General features: G+C 50.0%; 6 non-coding genes across 6 annotated transcripts; all 6 read right to left on the minus strand.

Annotated features, from left to right (window-relative positions):
• Positions 1 to 787: 787 nt before the first annotated feature.
• On the minus strand, positions 788 to 860 carry trnam-cau (transfer RNA methionine (anticodon CAU)). The gene has a single exon. It is a non-coding gene; the product is annotated as a tRNA-Met (tRNA).
• Positions 861 to 3,769: 2,909 nt separating this feature from the next.
• Positions 3,770 to 3,842, minus strand: trnam-cau (transfer RNA methionine (anticodon CAU)). The gene has a single exon. It is a non-coding gene; the product is annotated as a tRNA-Met (tRNA).
• Positions 3,843 to 6,751: 2,909 nt separating this feature from the next.
• On the minus strand, positions 6,752 to 6,824 carry trnam-cau (transfer RNA methionine (anticodon CAU)). The gene has a single exon. It is a non-coding gene; the product is annotated as a tRNA-Met (tRNA).
• Positions 6,825 to 9,733: 2,909 nt separating this feature from the next.
• Positions 9,734 to 9,806, minus strand: trnam-cau (transfer RNA methionine (anticodon CAU)). The gene has a single exon. It is a non-coding gene; the product is annotated as a tRNA-Met (tRNA).
• A 2,921-nt stretch (positions 9,807 to 12,727) lies between these two features.
• Positions 12,728 to 12,800, minus strand: trnam-cau (transfer RNA methionine (anticodon CAU)). The gene has a single exon. It is a non-coding gene; the product is annotated as a tRNA-Met (tRNA).
• A 2,921-nt stretch (positions 12,801 to 15,721) lies between these two features.
• trnam-cau (transfer RNA methionine (anticodon CAU)) lies at positions 15,722 to 15,794 on the minus strand. The gene has a single exon. It is a non-coding gene; the product is annotated as a tRNA-Met (tRNA).
• Positions 15,795 to 17,863: the final 2,069 nt, after the last annotated feature.

Below are 17,863 nucleotides of genomic sequence, written 5' to 3' on the forward strand. Positions count from 1 at the left end.
ATCAGTTTCCTTCAATACTGTCATGAGTTTCTTCCCAACCCTTCCGTTTCACAATTGTCATGTCAATTACAGTTTTACATTTACAGCAATTGAGAACATTAACGATACAGTTCGAGGGGTGCGTCCAGTTTGAGCAGCATGGCAGGCAAAACCTCAGCACTCACTGGAAAGCAAAAGAAGTCTTGTGTCAGTCAGACAGGGCTCTCGACTGCTCCCTCACACTCGTGGCGGCTGCTAGTTTCCGCTCACCAGCTTTTCCTTGCGCCAGCTGGGGCTCTTCTGGGCTTCTTTCATGGTTATTGGAGCTGGCCGGTCCTGCCGCTGCTAACTTGCTGCTGCTGGAGGGACCTGCTGATTGAAGCAAAGCACTGACTGCGTTCAGGCAGTGAGCCAAGCCCAAGCCCAAGCCCAAGCCCAAGCCGCATTTCCCTGCAGCTCAAGGAGCAACTTGGAGACAGCTGCTATGGGGCTGTTGTGAAAGAATCTGGGCTCAGCAGTCTTAGCCAAGCTGGGGAATTAGCTCAAATGGTAGAGCGCTCGCTTAGCATGTGAGAGGTAGCGGGATCGATGCCTGCATTCTCCATTCTGCTTTTTCCTGGGCTCCAATCTTCACATTCAGCACTCGTGGCAACCAGCTGACAACGTCTTGCCTTGCGCTCCCATCTCCAGTGCTGGAGGCTGTCAAATGCTTTGCAGCACTGCAGCAAGCAAAGCGGCTGGATTTTGGCACGCAACGAGAGCGGAAAGGTCAAGTGAGTGATGGCAAAAGAAAGCACAGTGGGCACACTGCCTTCTCTGAGGATCGAACTCAGGACCTTCAGATTATGAGACTGACGCGCTGCCTACTGCGCTAAGAAGGCACTGCCATGCAGCACGCCCAAGTAGACCAAGTTGCAAAGTGTTCCCAAGCCGCAGGACAAAGTCGACACAAAACTCTCAGCCAGCCAGGAGTCAAAGCTATCAGCTTCCCATCCCTAGACAGACGTCTTATCCATTACAGCATTGGCCCAGGCTGTGGAGAGCAGCTGGCCGTTCACAGTCCCACAGCACAGCGGCAGCAATGGCTAGGCCAAGGCCTGAGCGGCAAACCATCAGCCAGCACTTTTGTCACTTCCCTTCCGTAGCTCAGCTGCTGCGGCGCAGGACTGTAGAGGAAAGCAGAGCAAAATCATCCTTTGGCCGCTGCTTAAATTCACACTTGAAGGAGTATGTGCTTTTTTAGAGTAAGCGTGTAGTAAGCAGCAATTAGCTGAAGGTAGCGCTCTTAACTTGACAAGTCGATGGCTGCTCAACGTGTTGCCGCCAAGGCACGGGATCCCTCGTTTCCTGTCTGCAAACTGCCTGCACGCGACTGTTTCACTTCCGCAGTTTCATCTGCTGGCCAGCAGGGGTTCGTCTTTGCTCCCCCAGAATATATAATATTCCATAAAAATTTGCAACCCTTTTCTATGCAATGTACATTTGCAAAACGCAGCAAAAATAGTGTTGGCGCATACAGCCCGAGGGGGTCTTACACGGGTGCCGGCCACTCGGTAAACTATGGCGGGAGGACCCCCTTACACAGTGGTCTTTCTCCATGGAGCCTTTGGAGCGGCTGCCCCAAGCTTTACTGCATCCCACAGCACGTAGTCCTGGACCTCGGAACGTGCCAGCGAGCGAAACTCAAGTCGTGGACGACTCTTTGCACTGGAAGAATTGGGATCGGAATTCCTCCTCCCCACCCCCACCTCCCGCCCCCCGACTGGACTTTAAAACTGGACTTTATGGAGTATGGGGAAGGAACCCCAACCCTCACGGACAATAGTACTGTGAATGAGAGCCAAAACCTTACACAAAGCACACAGACGCAGGCTGCATTCCGATGGATCAATTTCAAACATTCCAACATCACAACAGAACTGATAGTGTCAAAGGACTGGAATTTGGGACATTATCATAACAGTGACACAGCATAACTGCCGTCATGTAACACAATTAAGTAATTAGGGAGGCCATTCTTACAACTAACCGGCCCCAGGCCACAGCATTCACTCCTGTCGAGGCAGGAGAGAAACCTTTTCACGTATATCAGCTCTGGAGCCTGGAATACCTCACCCTGGTGGAGTTTATTGTTCTCGGTCATGGAAATAACATCAACATAAGTGGATCTGTCTGGACCAGGCAGGTAACTGACGAAAGAGATTAAAAGGTGCTAAGCGCTCACCATCCAGCAGGATGGCTCCAGGTGATGTGTTTATGATATTTCGATAAGGATCATCATGAAAAGGACAAGATCGAAGAGTTTGGCACTGCAGTCAAGAAGGAGGGTCAGGAAGAGTCAACCTGGCTCGTGGACCTACAAATTCTCACCTCATGGAGGATTGTAAGTTATCAGCCAAATGTGAGGGGTATTTGGGGCTGAGAGTTGAAAGCAATTTTAAGTGTGACAAAGAAATCCTGGGAGGGTTTGGGGTTTTGAATTGAGTGAGTTTGGGGCAGAAGTGTGGGCTTTTGCTTGTGGGTTTTCGGAAAAGGTGCGTCTTAAAAGTGGTGGTGACTTGTGTGTTTGGGTGGGAGCCGAGCCGAGCCGAGCCGAGGTTAAATGGTGGAGGGATTTAAATCGGTCTAAGCAAGCAAGGTGTCGTGTGGCGTCCTTTACATTCGTTTCGAGGTCTTTGTATCAGGGTGTTAGGGGGGTCTTAATAAAGAAGTTTATGGTTCCGCCCAACCCTGTGCCTGTGCAATTTGTCCTTTCTAAAATCCTAAAGAACCATCAGTAAGGGGGGTAAACAGGAGCCGGAAGCTCTCACAAAGAACGAGCAGCAGGTTTCAGGCAGACCAAAGTGCGCCTTTCAGCTAGTTGATGGTCCTCCAGCACACCTGGGGTGTGCGTCCAGTTTTTTTTTTTATTTCCAAAATATACTTTATTCATAAATATCTGTAAAAATTACATTGCCAAACAGTTTCCAAACAGCACCAAAAAATACAAACATTGCAAGGGAGATCAGTTTCCTTCAATACTGTCATGAGTTTCTTCCCAACCCTTCCGTTTCACAATTGTCATGTCAATTACAGTTTTACATTTACAGCAATTGAGAACATTAACGATACAGTTCGAGGGGTGCGTCCAGTTTGAGCAGCATGGCAGGCAAAACCTCAGCACTCACTGGAAAGCAAAAGAAGTCTTGTGTCAGTCAGACAGGGCTCTCGACTGCTCCCTCACACTCGTGGCGGCTGCTAGTTTCCGCTCACCAGCTTTTCCTTGCGCCAGCTGGGGCTCTTCTGGGCTTCTTTCATGGTTATTGGAGCTGGCCGGTCCTGCCGCTGCTAACTTGCTGCTGCTGGAGGGACCTGCTGATTGAAGCAAAGCACTGACTGCGTTCAGGCAGTGAGCCAAGCCCAAGCCCAAGCCCAAGCCCAAGCCGCATTTCCCTGCAGCTCAAGGAGCAACTTGGAGACAGCTGCTATGGGGCTGTTGTGAAAGAATCTGGGCTCAGCAGTCTTAGCCAAGCTGGGGAATTAGCTCAAATGGTAGAGCGCTCGCTTAGCATGTGAGAGGTAGCGGGATCGATGCCTGCATTCTCCATTCTGCTTTTTCCTGGGCTCCAATCTTCACATTCAGCACTCGTGGCAACCAGCTGACAACGTCTTGCCTTGCGCTCCCATCTCCAGTGCTGGAGGCTGTCAAATGCTTTGCAGCACTGCAGCAAGCAAAGCGGCTGGATTTTGGCACGCAACGAGAGCGGAAAGGTCAAGTGAGTGATGGCAAAAGAAAGCACAGTGGGCACACTGCCTTCTCTGAGGATCGAACTCAGGACCTTCAGATTATGAGACTGACGCGCTGCCTACTGCGCTAAGAAGGCACTGCCATGCAGCACGCCCAAGTAGACCAAGTTGCAAAGTGTTCCCAAGCCGCAGGACAAAGTCGACACAAAACTCTCAGCCAGCCAGGAGTCAAAGCTATCAGCTTCCCATCCCTAGACAGACGTCTTATCCATTACAGCATTGGCCCAGGCTGTGGAGAGCAGCTGGCCGTTCACAGTCCCACAGCACAGCGGCAGCAATGGCTAGGCCAAGGCCTGAGCGGCAAACCATCAGCCAGCACTTTTGTCACTTCCCTTCCGTAGCTCAGCTGCTGCGGCGCAGGACTGTAGAGGAAAGCAGAGCAAAATCATCCTTTGGCCGCTGCTTAAATTCACACTTGAAGGAGTATGTGCTTTTTTAGAGTAAGCGTGTAGTAAGCAGCAATTAGCTGAAGGTAGCGCTCTTAACTTGACAAGTCGATGGCTGCTCAACGTGTTGCCGCCAAGGCACGGGATCCCTCGTTTCCTGTCTGCAAACTGCCTGCACGCGACTGTTTCACTTCCGCAGTTTCATCTGCTGGCCAGCAGGGGTTCGTCTTTGCTCCCCCAGAATATATAATATTCCATAAAAATTTGCAACCCTTTTCTATGCAATGTACATTTGCAAAACGCAGCAAAAATAGTGTTGGCGCATACAGCCCGAGGGGGTCTTACACGGGTGCCGGCCACTCGGTAAACTATGGCGGGAGGACCCCCTTACACAGTGGTCTTTCTCCATGGAGCCTTTGGAGCGGCTGCCCCAAGCTTTACTGCATCCCACAGCACGTAGTCCTGGACCTCGGAACGTGCCAGCGAGCGAAACTCAAGTCGTGGACGACTCTTTGCACTGGAAGAATTGGGATCGGAATTCCTCCTCCCCACCCCCACCTCCCGCCCCCCGACTGGACTTTAAAACTGGACTTTATGGAGTATGGGGAAGGAACCCCAACCCTCACGGACAATAGTACTGTGAATGAGAGCCAAAACCTTACACAAAGCACACAGACGCAGGCTGCATTCCGATGGATCAATTTCAAACATTCCAACATCACAACAGAACTGATAGTGTCAAAGGACTGGAATTTGGGACATTATCATAACAGTGACACAGCATAACTGCCGTCATGTAACACAATTAAGTAATTAGGGAGGCCATTCTTACAACTAACCGGCCCCAGGCCACAGCATTCACTCCTGTCGAGGCAGGAGAGAAACCTTTTCACGTATATCAGCTCTGGAGCCTGGAATACCTCACCCTGGTGGAGTTTATTGTTCTCGGTCATGGAAATAACATCAACATAAGTGGATCTGTCTGGACCAGGCAGGTAACTGACGAAAGAGATTAAAAGGTGCTAAGCGCTCACCATCCAGCAGGATGGCTCCAGGTGATGTGTTTATGATATTTCGATAAGGATCATCATGAAAAGGACAAGATCGAAGAGTTTGGCACTGCAGTCAAGAAGGAGGGTCAGGAAGAGTCAACCTGGCTCGTGGACCTACAAATTCTCACCTCATGGAGGATTGTAAGTTATCAGCCAAATGTGAGGGGTATTTGGGGCTGAGAGTTGAAAGCAATTTTAAGTGTGACAAAGAAATCCTGGGAGGGTTTGGGGTTTTGAATTGAGTGAGTTTGGGGCAGAAGTGTGGGCTTTTGCTTGTGGGTTTTCGGAAAAGGTGCGTCTTAAAAGTGGTGGTGACTTGTGTGTTTGGGTGGGAGCCGAGCCGAGCCGAGCCGAGGTTAAATGGTGGAGGGATTTAAATCGGTCTAAGCAAGCAAGGTGTCGTGTGGCGTCCTTTACATTCGTTTCGAGGTCTTTGTATCAGGGTGTTAGGGGGGTCTTAATAAAGAAGTTTATGGTTCCGCCCAACCCTGTGCCTGTGCAATTTGTCCTTTCTAAAATCCTAAAGAACCATCAGTAAGGGGGGTAAACAGGAGCCGGAAGCTCTCACAAAGAACGAGCAGCAGGTTTCAGGCAGACCAAAGTGCGCCTTTCAGCTAGTTGATGGTCCTCCAGCACACCTGGGGTGTGCGTCCAGTTTTTTTTTTTATTTCCAAAATATACTTTATTCATAAATATCTGTAAAAATTACATTGCCAAACAGTTTCCAAACAGCACCAAAAAATACAAACATTGCAAGGGAGATCAGTTTCCTTCAATACTGTCATGAGTTTCTTCCCAACCCTTCCGTTTCACAATTGTCATGTCAATTACAGTTTTACATTTACAGCAATTGAGAACATTAATGATACAGTTCGAGGGGTGCGTCCAGTTTGAGCAGCATGGCAGGCAAAACCTCAGCACTCACTGGAAAGCAAAAGAAGTCTTGTGTCAGTCAGACAGGGCTCTCGACTGCTCCCTCACACTCGTGGCGGCTGCTAGTTTCCGCTCACCAGCTTTTCCTTGCGCCAGCTGGGGCTCTTCTGGGCTTCTTTCATGGTTATTGGAGCTGGCCGGTCCTGCCGCTGCTAACTTGCTGCTGCTGGAGGGACCTGCTGATTGAAGCAAAGCACTGACTGCGTTCAGGCAGTGAGCCAAGCCCAAGCCCAAGCCCAAGCCCAAGCCGCATTTCCCTGCAGCTCAAGGAGCAACTTGGAGACAGCTGCTATGGGGCTGTTGTGAAAGAATCTGGGCTCAGCAGTCTTAGCCAAGCTGGGGAATTAGCTCAAATGGTAGAGCGCTCGCTTAGCATGTGAGAGGTAGCGGGATCGATGCCTGCATTCTCCATTCTGCTTTTTCCTGGGCTCCAATCTTCACATTCAGCACTCGTGGCAACCAGCTGACAACGTCTTGCCTTGCGCTCCCATCTCCAGTGCTGGAGGCTGTCAAATGCTTTGCAGCACTGCAGCAAGCAAAGCGGCTGGATTTTGGCACGCAACGAGAGCGGAAAGGTCAAGTGAGTGATGGCAAAAGAAAGCACAGTGGGCACACTGCCTTCTCTGAGGATCGAACTCAGGACCTTCAGATTATGAGACTGACGCGCTGCCTACTGCGCTAAGAAGGCACTGCCATGCAGCACGCCCAAGTAGACCAAGTTGCAAAGTGTTCCCAAGCCGCAGGACAAAGTCGACACAAAACTCTCAGCCAGCCAGGAGTCAAAGCTATCAGCTTCCCATCCCTAGACAGACGTCTTATCCATTACAGCATTGGCCCAGGCTGTGGAGAGCAGCTGGCCGTTCACAGTCCCACAGCACAGCGGCAGCAATGGCTAGGCCAAGGCCTGAGCGGCAAACCATCAGCCAGCACTTTTGTCACTTCCCTTCCGTAGCTCAGCTGCTGCGGCGCAGGACTGTAGAGGAAAGCAGAGCAAAATCATCCTTTGGCCGCTGCTTAAATTCACACTTGAAGGAGTATGTGCTTTTTTAGAGTAAGCGTGTAGTAAGCAGCAATTAGCTGAAGGTAGCGCTCTTAACTTGACAAGTCGATGGCTGCTCAACGTGTTGCCGCCAAGGCACGGGATCCCTCGTTTCCTGTCTGCAAACTGCCTGCACGCGACTGTTTCACTTCCGCAGTTTCATCTGCTGGCCAGCAGGGGTTCGTCTTTGCTCCCCCAGAATATATAATATTCCATAAAAATTTGCAACCCTTTTCTATGCAATGTACATTTGCAAAACGCAGCAAAAATAGTGTTGGCGCATACAGCCCGAGGGGGTCTTACACGGGTGCCGGCCACTCGGTAAACTATGGCGGGAGGACCCCCTTACACAGTGGTCTTTCTCCATGGAGCCTTTGGAGCGGCTGCCCCAAGCTTTACTGCATCCCACAGCACGTAGTCCTGGACCTCGGAACGTGCCAGCGAGCGAAACTCAAGTCGTGGACGACTCTTTGCACTGGAAGAATTGGGATCGGAATTCCTCCTCCCCACCCCCACCTCCCGCCCCCCGACTGGACTTTAAAACTGGACTTTATGGAGTATGGGGAAGGAACCCCAACCCTCACGGACAATAGTACTGTGAATGAGAGCCAAAACCTTACACAAAGCACACAGACGCAGGCTGCATTCCGATGGATCAATTTCAAACATTCCAACATCACAACAGAACTGATAGTGTCAAAGGACTGGAATTTGGGACATTATCATAACAGTGACACAGCATAACTGCCGTCATGTAACACAATTAAGTAATTAGGGAGGCCATTCTTACAACTAACCGGCCCCAGGCCACAGCATTCACTCCTGTCGAGGCAGGAGAGAAACCTTTTCACGTATATCAGCTCTGGAGCCTGGAATACCTCACCCTGGTGGAGTTTATTGTTCTCGGTCATGGAAATAACATCAACATAAGTGGATCTGTCTGGACCAGGCAGGTAACTGACGAAAGAGATTAAAAGGTGCTAAGCGCTCACCATCCAGCAGGATGGCTCCAGGTGATGTGTTTATGATATTTCGATAAGGATCATCATGAAAAGGACAAGATCGAAGAGTTTGGCACTGCAGTCAAGAAGGAGGGTCAGGAAGAGTCAACCTGGCTCGTGGACCTACAAATTCTCACCTCATGGAGGATTGTAAGTTATCAGCCAAATGTGAGGGGTATTTGGGGCTGAGAGTTGAAAGCAATTTTAAGTGTGACAAAGAAATCCTGGGAGGGTTTGGGGTTTTGAATTGAGTGAGTTTGGGGCAGAAGTGTGGGCTTTTGCTTGTGGGTTTTCGGAAAAGGTGCGTCTTAAAAGTGGTGGTGACTTGTGTGTTTGGGTGGGAGCCGAGCCGAGCCGAGCCGAGGTTAAATGGTGGAGGGATTTAAATCGGTCTAAGCAAGCAAGGTGTCGTGTGGCGTCCTTTACATTCGTTTCGAGGTCTTTGTATCAGGGTGTTAGGGGGGTCTTAATAAAGAAGTTTATGGTTCCGCCCAACCCTGTGCCTGTGCAATTTGTCCTTTCTAAAATCCTAAAGAACCATCAGTAAGGGGGGTAAACAGGAGCCGGAAGCTCTCACAAAGAACGAGCAGCAGGTTTCAGGCAGACCAAAGTGCGCCTTTCAGCTAGTTGATGGTCCTCCAGCACACCTGGGGTGTGCGTCCAGTTTTTTTTTTTATTTCCAAAATATACTTTATTCATAAATATCTGTAAAAATTACATTGCCAAACAGTTTCCAAACAGCACCAAAAAATACAAACATTGCAAGGGAGATCAGTTTCCTTCAATACTGTCATGAGTTTCTTCCCAACCCTTCCGTTTCACAATTGTCATGTCAATTACAGTTTTACATTTACAGCAATTGAGAACATTAACGATACAGTTCGAGGGGTGCGTCCAGTTTGAGCAGCATGGCAGGCAAAACCTCAGCACTCACTGGAAAGCAAAAGAAGTCTTGTGTCAGTCAGACAGGGCTCTCGACTGCTCCCTCACACTCGTGGCGGCTGCTAGTTTCCGCTCACCAGCTTTTCCTTGCGCCAGCTGGGGCTCTTCTGGGCTTCTTTCATGGTTATTGGAGCTGGCCGGTCCTGCCGCTGCTAACTTGCTGCTGCTGGAGGGACCTGCTGATTGAAGCAAAGCACTGACTGCGTTCAGGCAGTGAGCCAAGCCCAAGCCCAAGCCCAAGCCCAAGCCGCATTTCCCTGCAGCTCAAGGAGCAACTTGGAGACAGCTGCTATGGGGCTGTTGTGAAAGAATCTGGGCTCAGCAGTCTTAGCCAAGCTGGGGAATTAGCTCAAATGGTAGAGCGCTCGCTTAGCATGTGAGAGGTAGCGGGATCGATGCCTGCATTCTCCATTCTGCTTTTTCCTGGGCTCCAATCTTCACATTCAGCACTCGTGGCAACCAGCTGACAACGTCTTGCCTTGCGCTCCCATCTCCAGTGCTGGAGGCTGTCAAATGCTTTGCAGCACTGCAGCAAGCAAAGCGGCTGGATTTTGGCATGCAACGAGAGCGGAAAGGTCAAGTGAGTGATGGCAAAAGAAAGCACAGTGGGCACACTGCCTTCTCTGAGGATCGAACTCAGGACCTTCAGATTATGAGACTGACGCGCTGCCTACTGCGCTAAGAAGGCACTGCCATGCAGCACGCCCAAGTAGACCAAGTTGCAAAGTGTTCCCAAGCCGCAGGACAAAGTCGACACAAAACTGTCAGCCAGCCAGGAGTCAAAGCTATCAGCTTCCCATCCCTAGACAGACGTCTTATCCATTACAGCATTGGCCCAGGCTGTGGAGAGCAGCTGGCCGTTCACAGTCCCACAGCACAGCGGCAGCAATGGCTAGGCCAAGGCCTGAGCGGCAAACCATCAGCCAGCACTTTTGTCACTTCCCTTCCGTAGCTCAGCTGCTGCGGCGCAGGACTGTAGAGGAAAGCAGAGCAAAATCATCCTTTGGCCGCTGCTTAAATTCACACTTGAAGGAGTATGTGCTTTTTTAGAGTAAGCGTGTAGTAAGCAGCAATTAGCTGAAGGTAGCGCTCTTAACTTGACAAGTCGATGGCTGCTCAACGTGTTGCCGCCAAGGCACGGGATCCCTCGTTTCCTGTCTGCAAACTGCCTGCACGCGACTGTTTCACTTCCGCAGTTTCATCTGCTGGCCAGCAGGGGTTCGTCTTTGCTCCCCCAGAATATATAATATTCCATAAAAATTTGCAACCCTTTTCTATGCAATGTACATTTGCAAAACGCAGCAAAAATAGTGTTGGCGCATACAGCCCGAGGGGGTCTTACACGGGTGCCGGCCACTCGGTAAACTATGGCGGGAGGACCCCCTTACACAGTGGTCTTTCTCCATGGAGCCTTTGGAGCGGCTGCCCCAAGCTTTACTGCATCCCACAGCACGTAGTCCTGGACCTCGGAACGTGCCAGCGAGCGAAACTCAAGTCGTGGACGACTCTTTGCACTGGAAGAATTGGGATCGGAATTCCTCCTCCCCACCCCCACCTCCCGCCCCCCGACTGGACTTTAAAACTGGACTTTATGGAGTATGGGGAAGGAACCCCAACCCTCACGGACAATAGTACTGTGAATGAGAGCCAAAACCTTACACAAAGCACACAGACGCAGGCTGCATTCCGATGGATCAATTTCAAACATTCCAACATCACAACAGAACTGATAGTGTCAAAGGACTGGAATTTGGGACATTATCATAACAGTGACACAGCATAACTGCCGTCATGTAACACAATTAAGTAATTAGGGAGGCCATTCTTACAACTAACCGGCCCCAGGCCACAGCATTCACTCCTGTCGAGGCAGGAGAGAAACCTTTTCACGTATATCAGCTCTGGAGCCTGGAATACCTCACCCTGGTGGAGTTTATTGTTCTCGGTCATGGAAATAACATCAACATAAGTGGATCTGTCTGGACCAGGCAGGTAACTGACGAAAGAGATTAAAAGGTGCTAAGCGCTCACCATCCAGCAGGATGGCTCCAGGTGATGTGTTTATGATATTTCGATAAGGATCATCATGAAAAGGACAAGATCGAAGAGTTTGGCACTGCAGTCAAGAAGGAGGGTCAGGAAGAGTCAACCTGGCTCGTGGACCTACAAATTCTCACCTCATGGAGGATTGTAAGTTATCAGCCAAATGTGAGGGGTATTTGGGGCTGAGAGTTGAAAGCAATTTTAAGTGTGACAAAGAAATCCTGGGAGGGTTTGGGGTTTTGAATTGAGTGAGTTTGGGGCAGAAGTGTGGGCTTTTGCTTGTGGGTTTTCGGAAAAGGTGCGTCTTAAAAGTGGTGGTGACTTGTGTGTTTGGGTGGGAGCCGAGCCGAGCCGAGCCGAGGTTAAATGGTGGAGGGATTTAAATCGGTCTAAGCAAGCAAGGTGTCGTGTGGCGTCCTTTACATTCGTTTCGAGGTCTTTGTATCAGGGTGTTAGGGGGGTCTTAATAAAGAAGTTTATGGTTCCGCCCAACCCTGTGCCTGTGCAATTTGTCCTTTCTAAAATCCTAAAGAACCATCAGTAAGGGGGGTAAACAGGAGCCGGAAGCTCTCACAAAGAACGAGCAGCAGGTTTCAGGCAGACCAAAGTGCGCCTTTCAGCTAGTTGATGGTCCTCCAGCAAGAGTTGATGCTTACCTGGGGTGTGCGTCCAGTTTTTTTTTTTATTTCCAAAATATACTTTATTCATAAATATCTGTAAAAATTACATTGCCAAACAGTTTCCAAACAGCACCAAAAAATACAAACATTGCAAGGGAGATCAGTTTCCTTCAATACTGTCATGAGTTTCTTCCCAACCCTTCCGTTTCACAATTGTCATGTCAATTACAGTTTTACATTTACAGCAATTGAGAACATTAACGATACAGTTCGAGGGGTGCGTCCAGTTTGAGCAGCATGGCAGGCAAAACCTCAGCACTCACTGGAAAGCAAAAGAAGTCTTGTGTCAGTCAGACAGGGCTCTCGACTGCTCCCTCACACTCGTGGCGGCTGCTAGTTTCCGCTCACCAGCTTTTCCTTGCGCCAGCTGGGGCTCTTCTGGGCTTCTTTCATGGTTATTGGAGCTGGCCGGTCCTGCCGCTGCTAACTTGCTGCTGCTGGAGGGACCTGCTGATTGAAGCAAAGCACTGACTGCGTTCAGGCAGTGAGCCAAGCCCAAGCCCAAGCCCAAGCCCAAGCCGCATTTCCCTGCAGCTCAAGGAGCAACTTGGAGACAGCTGCTATGGGGCTGTTGTGAAAGAATCTGGGCTCAGCAGTCTTAGCCAAGCTGGGGAATTAGCTCAAATGGTAGAGCGCTCGCTTAGCATGTGAGAGGTAGCGGGATCGATGCCTGCATTCTCCATTCTGCTTTTTCCTGGGCTCCAATCTTCACATTCAGCACTCGTGGCAACCAGCTGACAACGTCTTGCCTTGCGCTCCCATCTCCAGTGCTGGAGGCTGTCAAATGCTTTGCAGCACTGCAGCAAGCAAAGCGGCTGGATTTTGGCACGCAACGAGAGCGGAAAGGTCAAGTGAGTGATGGCAAAAGAAAGCACAGTGGGCACACTGCCTTCTCTGAGGATCGAACTCAGGACCTTCAGATTATGAGACTGACGCGCTGCCTACTGCGCTAAGAAGGCACTGCCATGCAGCACGCCCAAGTAGACCAAGTTGCAAAGTGTTCCCAAGCCGCAGGACAAAGTCGACACAAAACTGTCAGCCAGCCAGGAGTCAAAGCTATCAGCTTCCCATCCCTAGACAGACGTCTTATCCATTACAGCATTGGCCCAGGCTGTGGAGAGCAGCTGGCCGTTCACAGTCCCACAGCACAGCGGCAGCAATGGCTAGGCCAAGGCCTGAGCGGCAAACCATCAGCCAGCACTTTTGTCACTTCCCTTCCGTAGCTCAGCTGCTGCGGCGCAGGACTGTAGAGGAAAGCAGAGCAAAATCATCCTTTGGCCGCTGCTTAAATTCACACTTGAAGGAGTATGTGCTTTTTTAGAGTAAGCGTGTAGTAAGCAGCAATTAGCTGAAGGTAGCGCTCTTAACTTGACAAGTCGATGGCTGCTCAACGTGTTGCCGCCAAGGCACGGGATCCCTCGTTTCCTGTCTGCAAACTGCCTGCACGCGACTGTTTCACTTCCGCAGTTTCATCTGCTGGCCAGCAGGGGTTCGTCTTTGCTCCCCCAGAATATATAATATTCCATAAAAATTTGCAACCCTTTTCTATGCAATGTACATTTGCAAAACGCAGCAAAAATAGTGTTGGCGCATACAGCCCGAGGGGGTCTTACACGGGTGCCGGCCACTCGGTAAACTATGGCGGGAGGACCCCCTTACACAGTGGTCTTTCTCCATGGAGCCTTTGGAGCGGCTGCCCCAAGCTTTACTGCATCCCACAGCACGTAGTCCTGGACCTCGGAACGTGCCAGCGAGCGAAACTCAAGTCGTGGACGACTCTTTGCACTGGAAGAATTGGGATCGGAATTCCTCCTCCCCACCCCCACCTCCCGCCCCCCGACTGGACTTTAAAACTGGACTTTATGGAGTATGGGGAAGGAACCCCAACCCTCACGGACAATAGTACTGTGAATGAGAGCCAAAACCTTACACAAAGCACACAGACGCAGGCTGCATTCCGATGGATCAATTTCAAACATTCCAACATCACAACAGAACTGATAGTGTCAAAGGACTGGAATTTGGGACATTATCATAACAGTGACACAGCATAACTGCCGTCATGTAACACAATTAAGTAATTAGGGAGGCCATTCTTACAACTAACCGGCCCCAGGCCACAGCATTCACTCCTGTCGAGGCAGGAGAGAAACCTTTTCACGTATATCAGCTCTGGAGCCTGGAATACCTCACCCTGGTGGAGTTTATTGTTCTCGGTCATGGAAATAACATCAACATAAGTGGATCTGTCTGGACCAGGCAGGTAACTGACGAAAGAGATTAAAAGGTGCTAAGCGCTCACCATCCAGCAGGATGGCTCCAGGTGATGTGTTTATGATATTTCGATAAGGATCATCATGAAAAGGACAAGATCGAAGAGTTTGGCACTGCAGTCAAGAAGGAGGGTCAGGAAGAGTCAACCTGGCTCGTGGACCTACAAATTCTCACCTCATGGAGGATTGTAAGTTATCAGCCAAATGTGAGGGGTATTTGGGGCTGAGAGTTGAAAGCAATTTTAAGTGTGACAAAGAAATCCTGGGAGGGTTTGGGGTTTTGAATTGAGTGAGTTTGGGGCAGAAGTGTGGGCTTTTGCTTGTGGGTTTTCGGAAAAGGTGCGTCTTAAAAGTGGTGGTGACTTGTGTGTTTGGGTGGGAGCCGAGCCGAGCCGAGCCGAGGTTAAATGGTGGAGGGATTTAAATCGGTCTAAGCAAGCAAGGTGTCGTGTGGCGTCCTTTACATTCGTTTCGAGGTCTTTGTATCAGGGTGTTAGGGGGGTCTTAATAAAGAAGTTTATGGTTCCGCCCAACCCTGTGCCTGTGCAATTTGTCCTTTCTAAAATCCTAAAGAACCATCAGTAAGGGGGGTAAACAGGAGCCGGAAGCTCTCACAAAGAACGAGCAGCAGGTTTCAGGCAGACCAAAGTGCGCCTTTCAGCTAGTTGATGGTCCTCCAGCAAGAGTTGATGCTTACCTGGGGTGTGCGTCCAGTTTTTTTTTTTATTTCCAAAATATACTTTATTCATAAATATCTGTAAAAATTACATTGCCAAACAGTTTCCAAACAGCACCAAAAAATACAAACATTGCAAGGGAGATCAGTTTCCTTCAATACTGTCATGAGTTTCTTCCCAACCCTTCCGTTTCACAATTGTCATGTCAATTACAGTTTTACATTTACAGCAATTGAGAACATTAACGATACAGTTCGAGGGGTGCGTCCAGTTTGAGCAGCATGGCAGGCAAAACCTCAGCACTCACTGGAAAGCAAAAGAAGTCTTGTGTCAGTCAGACAGGGCTCTCGACTGCTCCCTCACACTCGTGGCGGCTGCTAGTTTCCGCTCACCAGCTTTTCCTTGCGCCAGCTGGGGCTCTTCTGGGCTTCTTTCATGGTTATTGGAGCTGGCCGGTCCTGCCGCTGCTAACTTGCTGCTGCTGGAGGGACCTGCTGATTGAAGCAAAGCACTGACTGCGTTCAGGCAGTGAGCCAAGCCCAAGCCCAAGCCCAAGCCCAAGCCGCATTTCCCTGCAGCTCAAGGAGCAACTTGGAGACAGCTGCTATGGGGCTGTTGTGAAAGAATCTGGGCTCAGCAGTCTTAGCCCAGCTGGGGAATTAGCTCAAATGGTAGAGCGCTCGCTTAGCATGTGAGAGGTAGCGGGATCGATGCCTGCATTCTCCATTCTGCTTTTTCCTGGGCTCCAATCTTCACATTCAGCACTCGTGGCAAGCAGCTGACAACGTCTTGCCTTGCGCTCCCATCTCCAGTGCTGGAGGCTGTCAAATGCTTTGCAGCACTGCAGCAAGCAAAGCGGCTGGATTTTGGCACGCAACGAGAGCGGAAAGGTCAAGTGAGTGATGGCAAAAGAAAGCACAGTGGGCACACTGCCTTCTCTGAGGATCGAACTCAGGACCTTCAGATTATGAGACTGACGCGCTGCCTACTGCGCTAAGAAGGCACTGCCATGCAGCACGCCCAAGTAGACCAAGTTGCAAAGTGTTCCCAAGCCGCAGGACAAAGTCGACACAAAACTGTCAGCCAGCCAGGAGTCAAAGCTATCAGCTTCCCATCCCTAGACAGACGTCTTATCCATTACAGCATTGGCCCAGGCTGTGGAGAGCAGCTGGCCGTTCACAGTCCCACAGCACAGCGGCAGCAATGGCTAGGCCAAGGCCTGAGCGGCAAACCATCAGCCAGCACTTTTGTCACTTCCCTTCCGTAGCTCAGCTGCTGCGGCGCAGGACTGTAGAGGAAAGCAGAGCAAAATCATCCTTTGGCCGCTGCTTAAATTCACACTTGAAGGAGTATGTGCTTTTTTAGAGTAAGCGTGTAGTAAGCAGCAATTAGCTGAAGGTAGCGCTCTTAACTTGACAAGTCGATGGCTGCTCAACGTGTTGCCGCCAAGGCACGGGATCCCTCGTTTCCTGTCTGCAAACTGCCTGCACGCGACTGTTTCACTTCCGCAGTTTCATCTGCTGGCCAGCAGGGGTTCGTCTTTGCTCCCCCAGAATATATAATATTCCATAAAAATTTGCAACCCTTTTCTATGCAATGTACATTTGCAAAACGCAGCAAAAATAGTGTTGGCGCATACAGCCCGAGGGGGTCTTACACGGGTGCCGGCCACTCGGTAAACTATGGCGGGAGGACCCCCTTACACAGTGGTCTTTCTCCATGGAGCCTTTGGAGCGGCTGCCCCAAGCTTTACTGCATCCCACAGCACGTAGTCCTGGACCTCGGAACGTGCCAGCGAGCGAAACTCAAGTCGTGGACGACTCTTTGCACTGGAAGAATTGGGATCGGAATTCCTCCTCCCCACCCCCACCTCCCGCCCCCCGACTGGACTTTAAAACTGGACTTTATGGAGTATGGGGAAGGAACCCCAACCCTCACGGACAATAGTACTGTGAATGAGAGCCAAAACCTTACACAAAGCACACAGACGCAGGCTGCATTCCGATGGATCAATTTCAAACATTCCAACATCACAACAGAACTGATAGTGTCAAAGGACTGGAATTTGGGACATTATCATAACAGTGACACAGCATAACTGCCGTCATGTAACACAATTAAGTAATTAGGGAGGCCATTCTTACAACTAACCGGCCCCAGGCCACAGCATTCACTCCTGTCGAGGCAGGAGAGAAACCTTTTCACGTATATCAGCTCTGGAGCCTGGAATACCTCACCCTGGTGGAGTTTATTGTTCTCGGTCATGGAAATAACATCAACATAAGTGGATCTGTCTGGACCAGGCAGGTAACTGACGAAAGAGATTAAAAGGTGCTAAGCGCTCACCATCCAGCAGGATGGCTCCAGGTGATGTGTTTATGATATTTCGATAAGGATCATCATGAAAAGGACAAGATCGAAGAGTTTGGCACTGCAGTCAAGAAGGAGGGTCAGGAAGAGTCAACCTGGCTCGTGGACCTACAAATTCTCACCTCATGGAGGATTGTAAGTTATCAGCCAAATGTGAGGGGTATTTGGGGCTGAGAGTTGAAAGCAATTTTAAGTGTGACAAAGAAATCCTGGGAGGGTTTGGGGTTTTGAATTGAGTGAGTTTGGGGCAGAAGTGTGGGCTTTTGCTTGTGGGTTTTCGGAAAAGGTGCGTCTTAAAAGTGGTGGTGACTTGTGTGTTTGGGTGGGAGCCGAGCCGAGCCGAGCCGAGGTTAAATGGTGGAGGGATTTAAATCGGTCTAAGCAAGCAAGGTGTCGTGTGGCGTCCTTTACATTCGTTTCGAGGTCTTTGTATCAGGGTGTTAGGGGGGTCTTAATAAAGAAGTTTATGGTTCCGCCCAACCCTGTGCCTGTGCAATTTGTCCTTTCTAAAATCCTAAAGAACCATCAGTAAGGGGGGTAAACAGGAGCCGGAAGCTCTCACAAAGAACGAGCAGCAGGTTTCAGGCAGACCAAAGTGCGCCTTTCAGCTAGTTGATGGTCCTCCAGCAAGAGTTGATGCTTACCTGGGGTGTGCGTCCAGTTTTTTTTTTTATTTCCAAAATATACTTTATTCATAAATAT

The sequence above is a fragment of the Heterodontus francisci genome, chromosome 5 (assembly GCF_036365525.1).
Source record: "Heterodontus francisci isolate sHetFra1 chromosome 5, sHetFra1.hap1, whole genome shotgun sequence".
Classification (NCBI taxonomy): Eukaryota; Metazoa; Chordata; class Chondrichthyes; order Heterodontiformes; family Heterodontidae; genus Heterodontus; species Heterodontus francisci.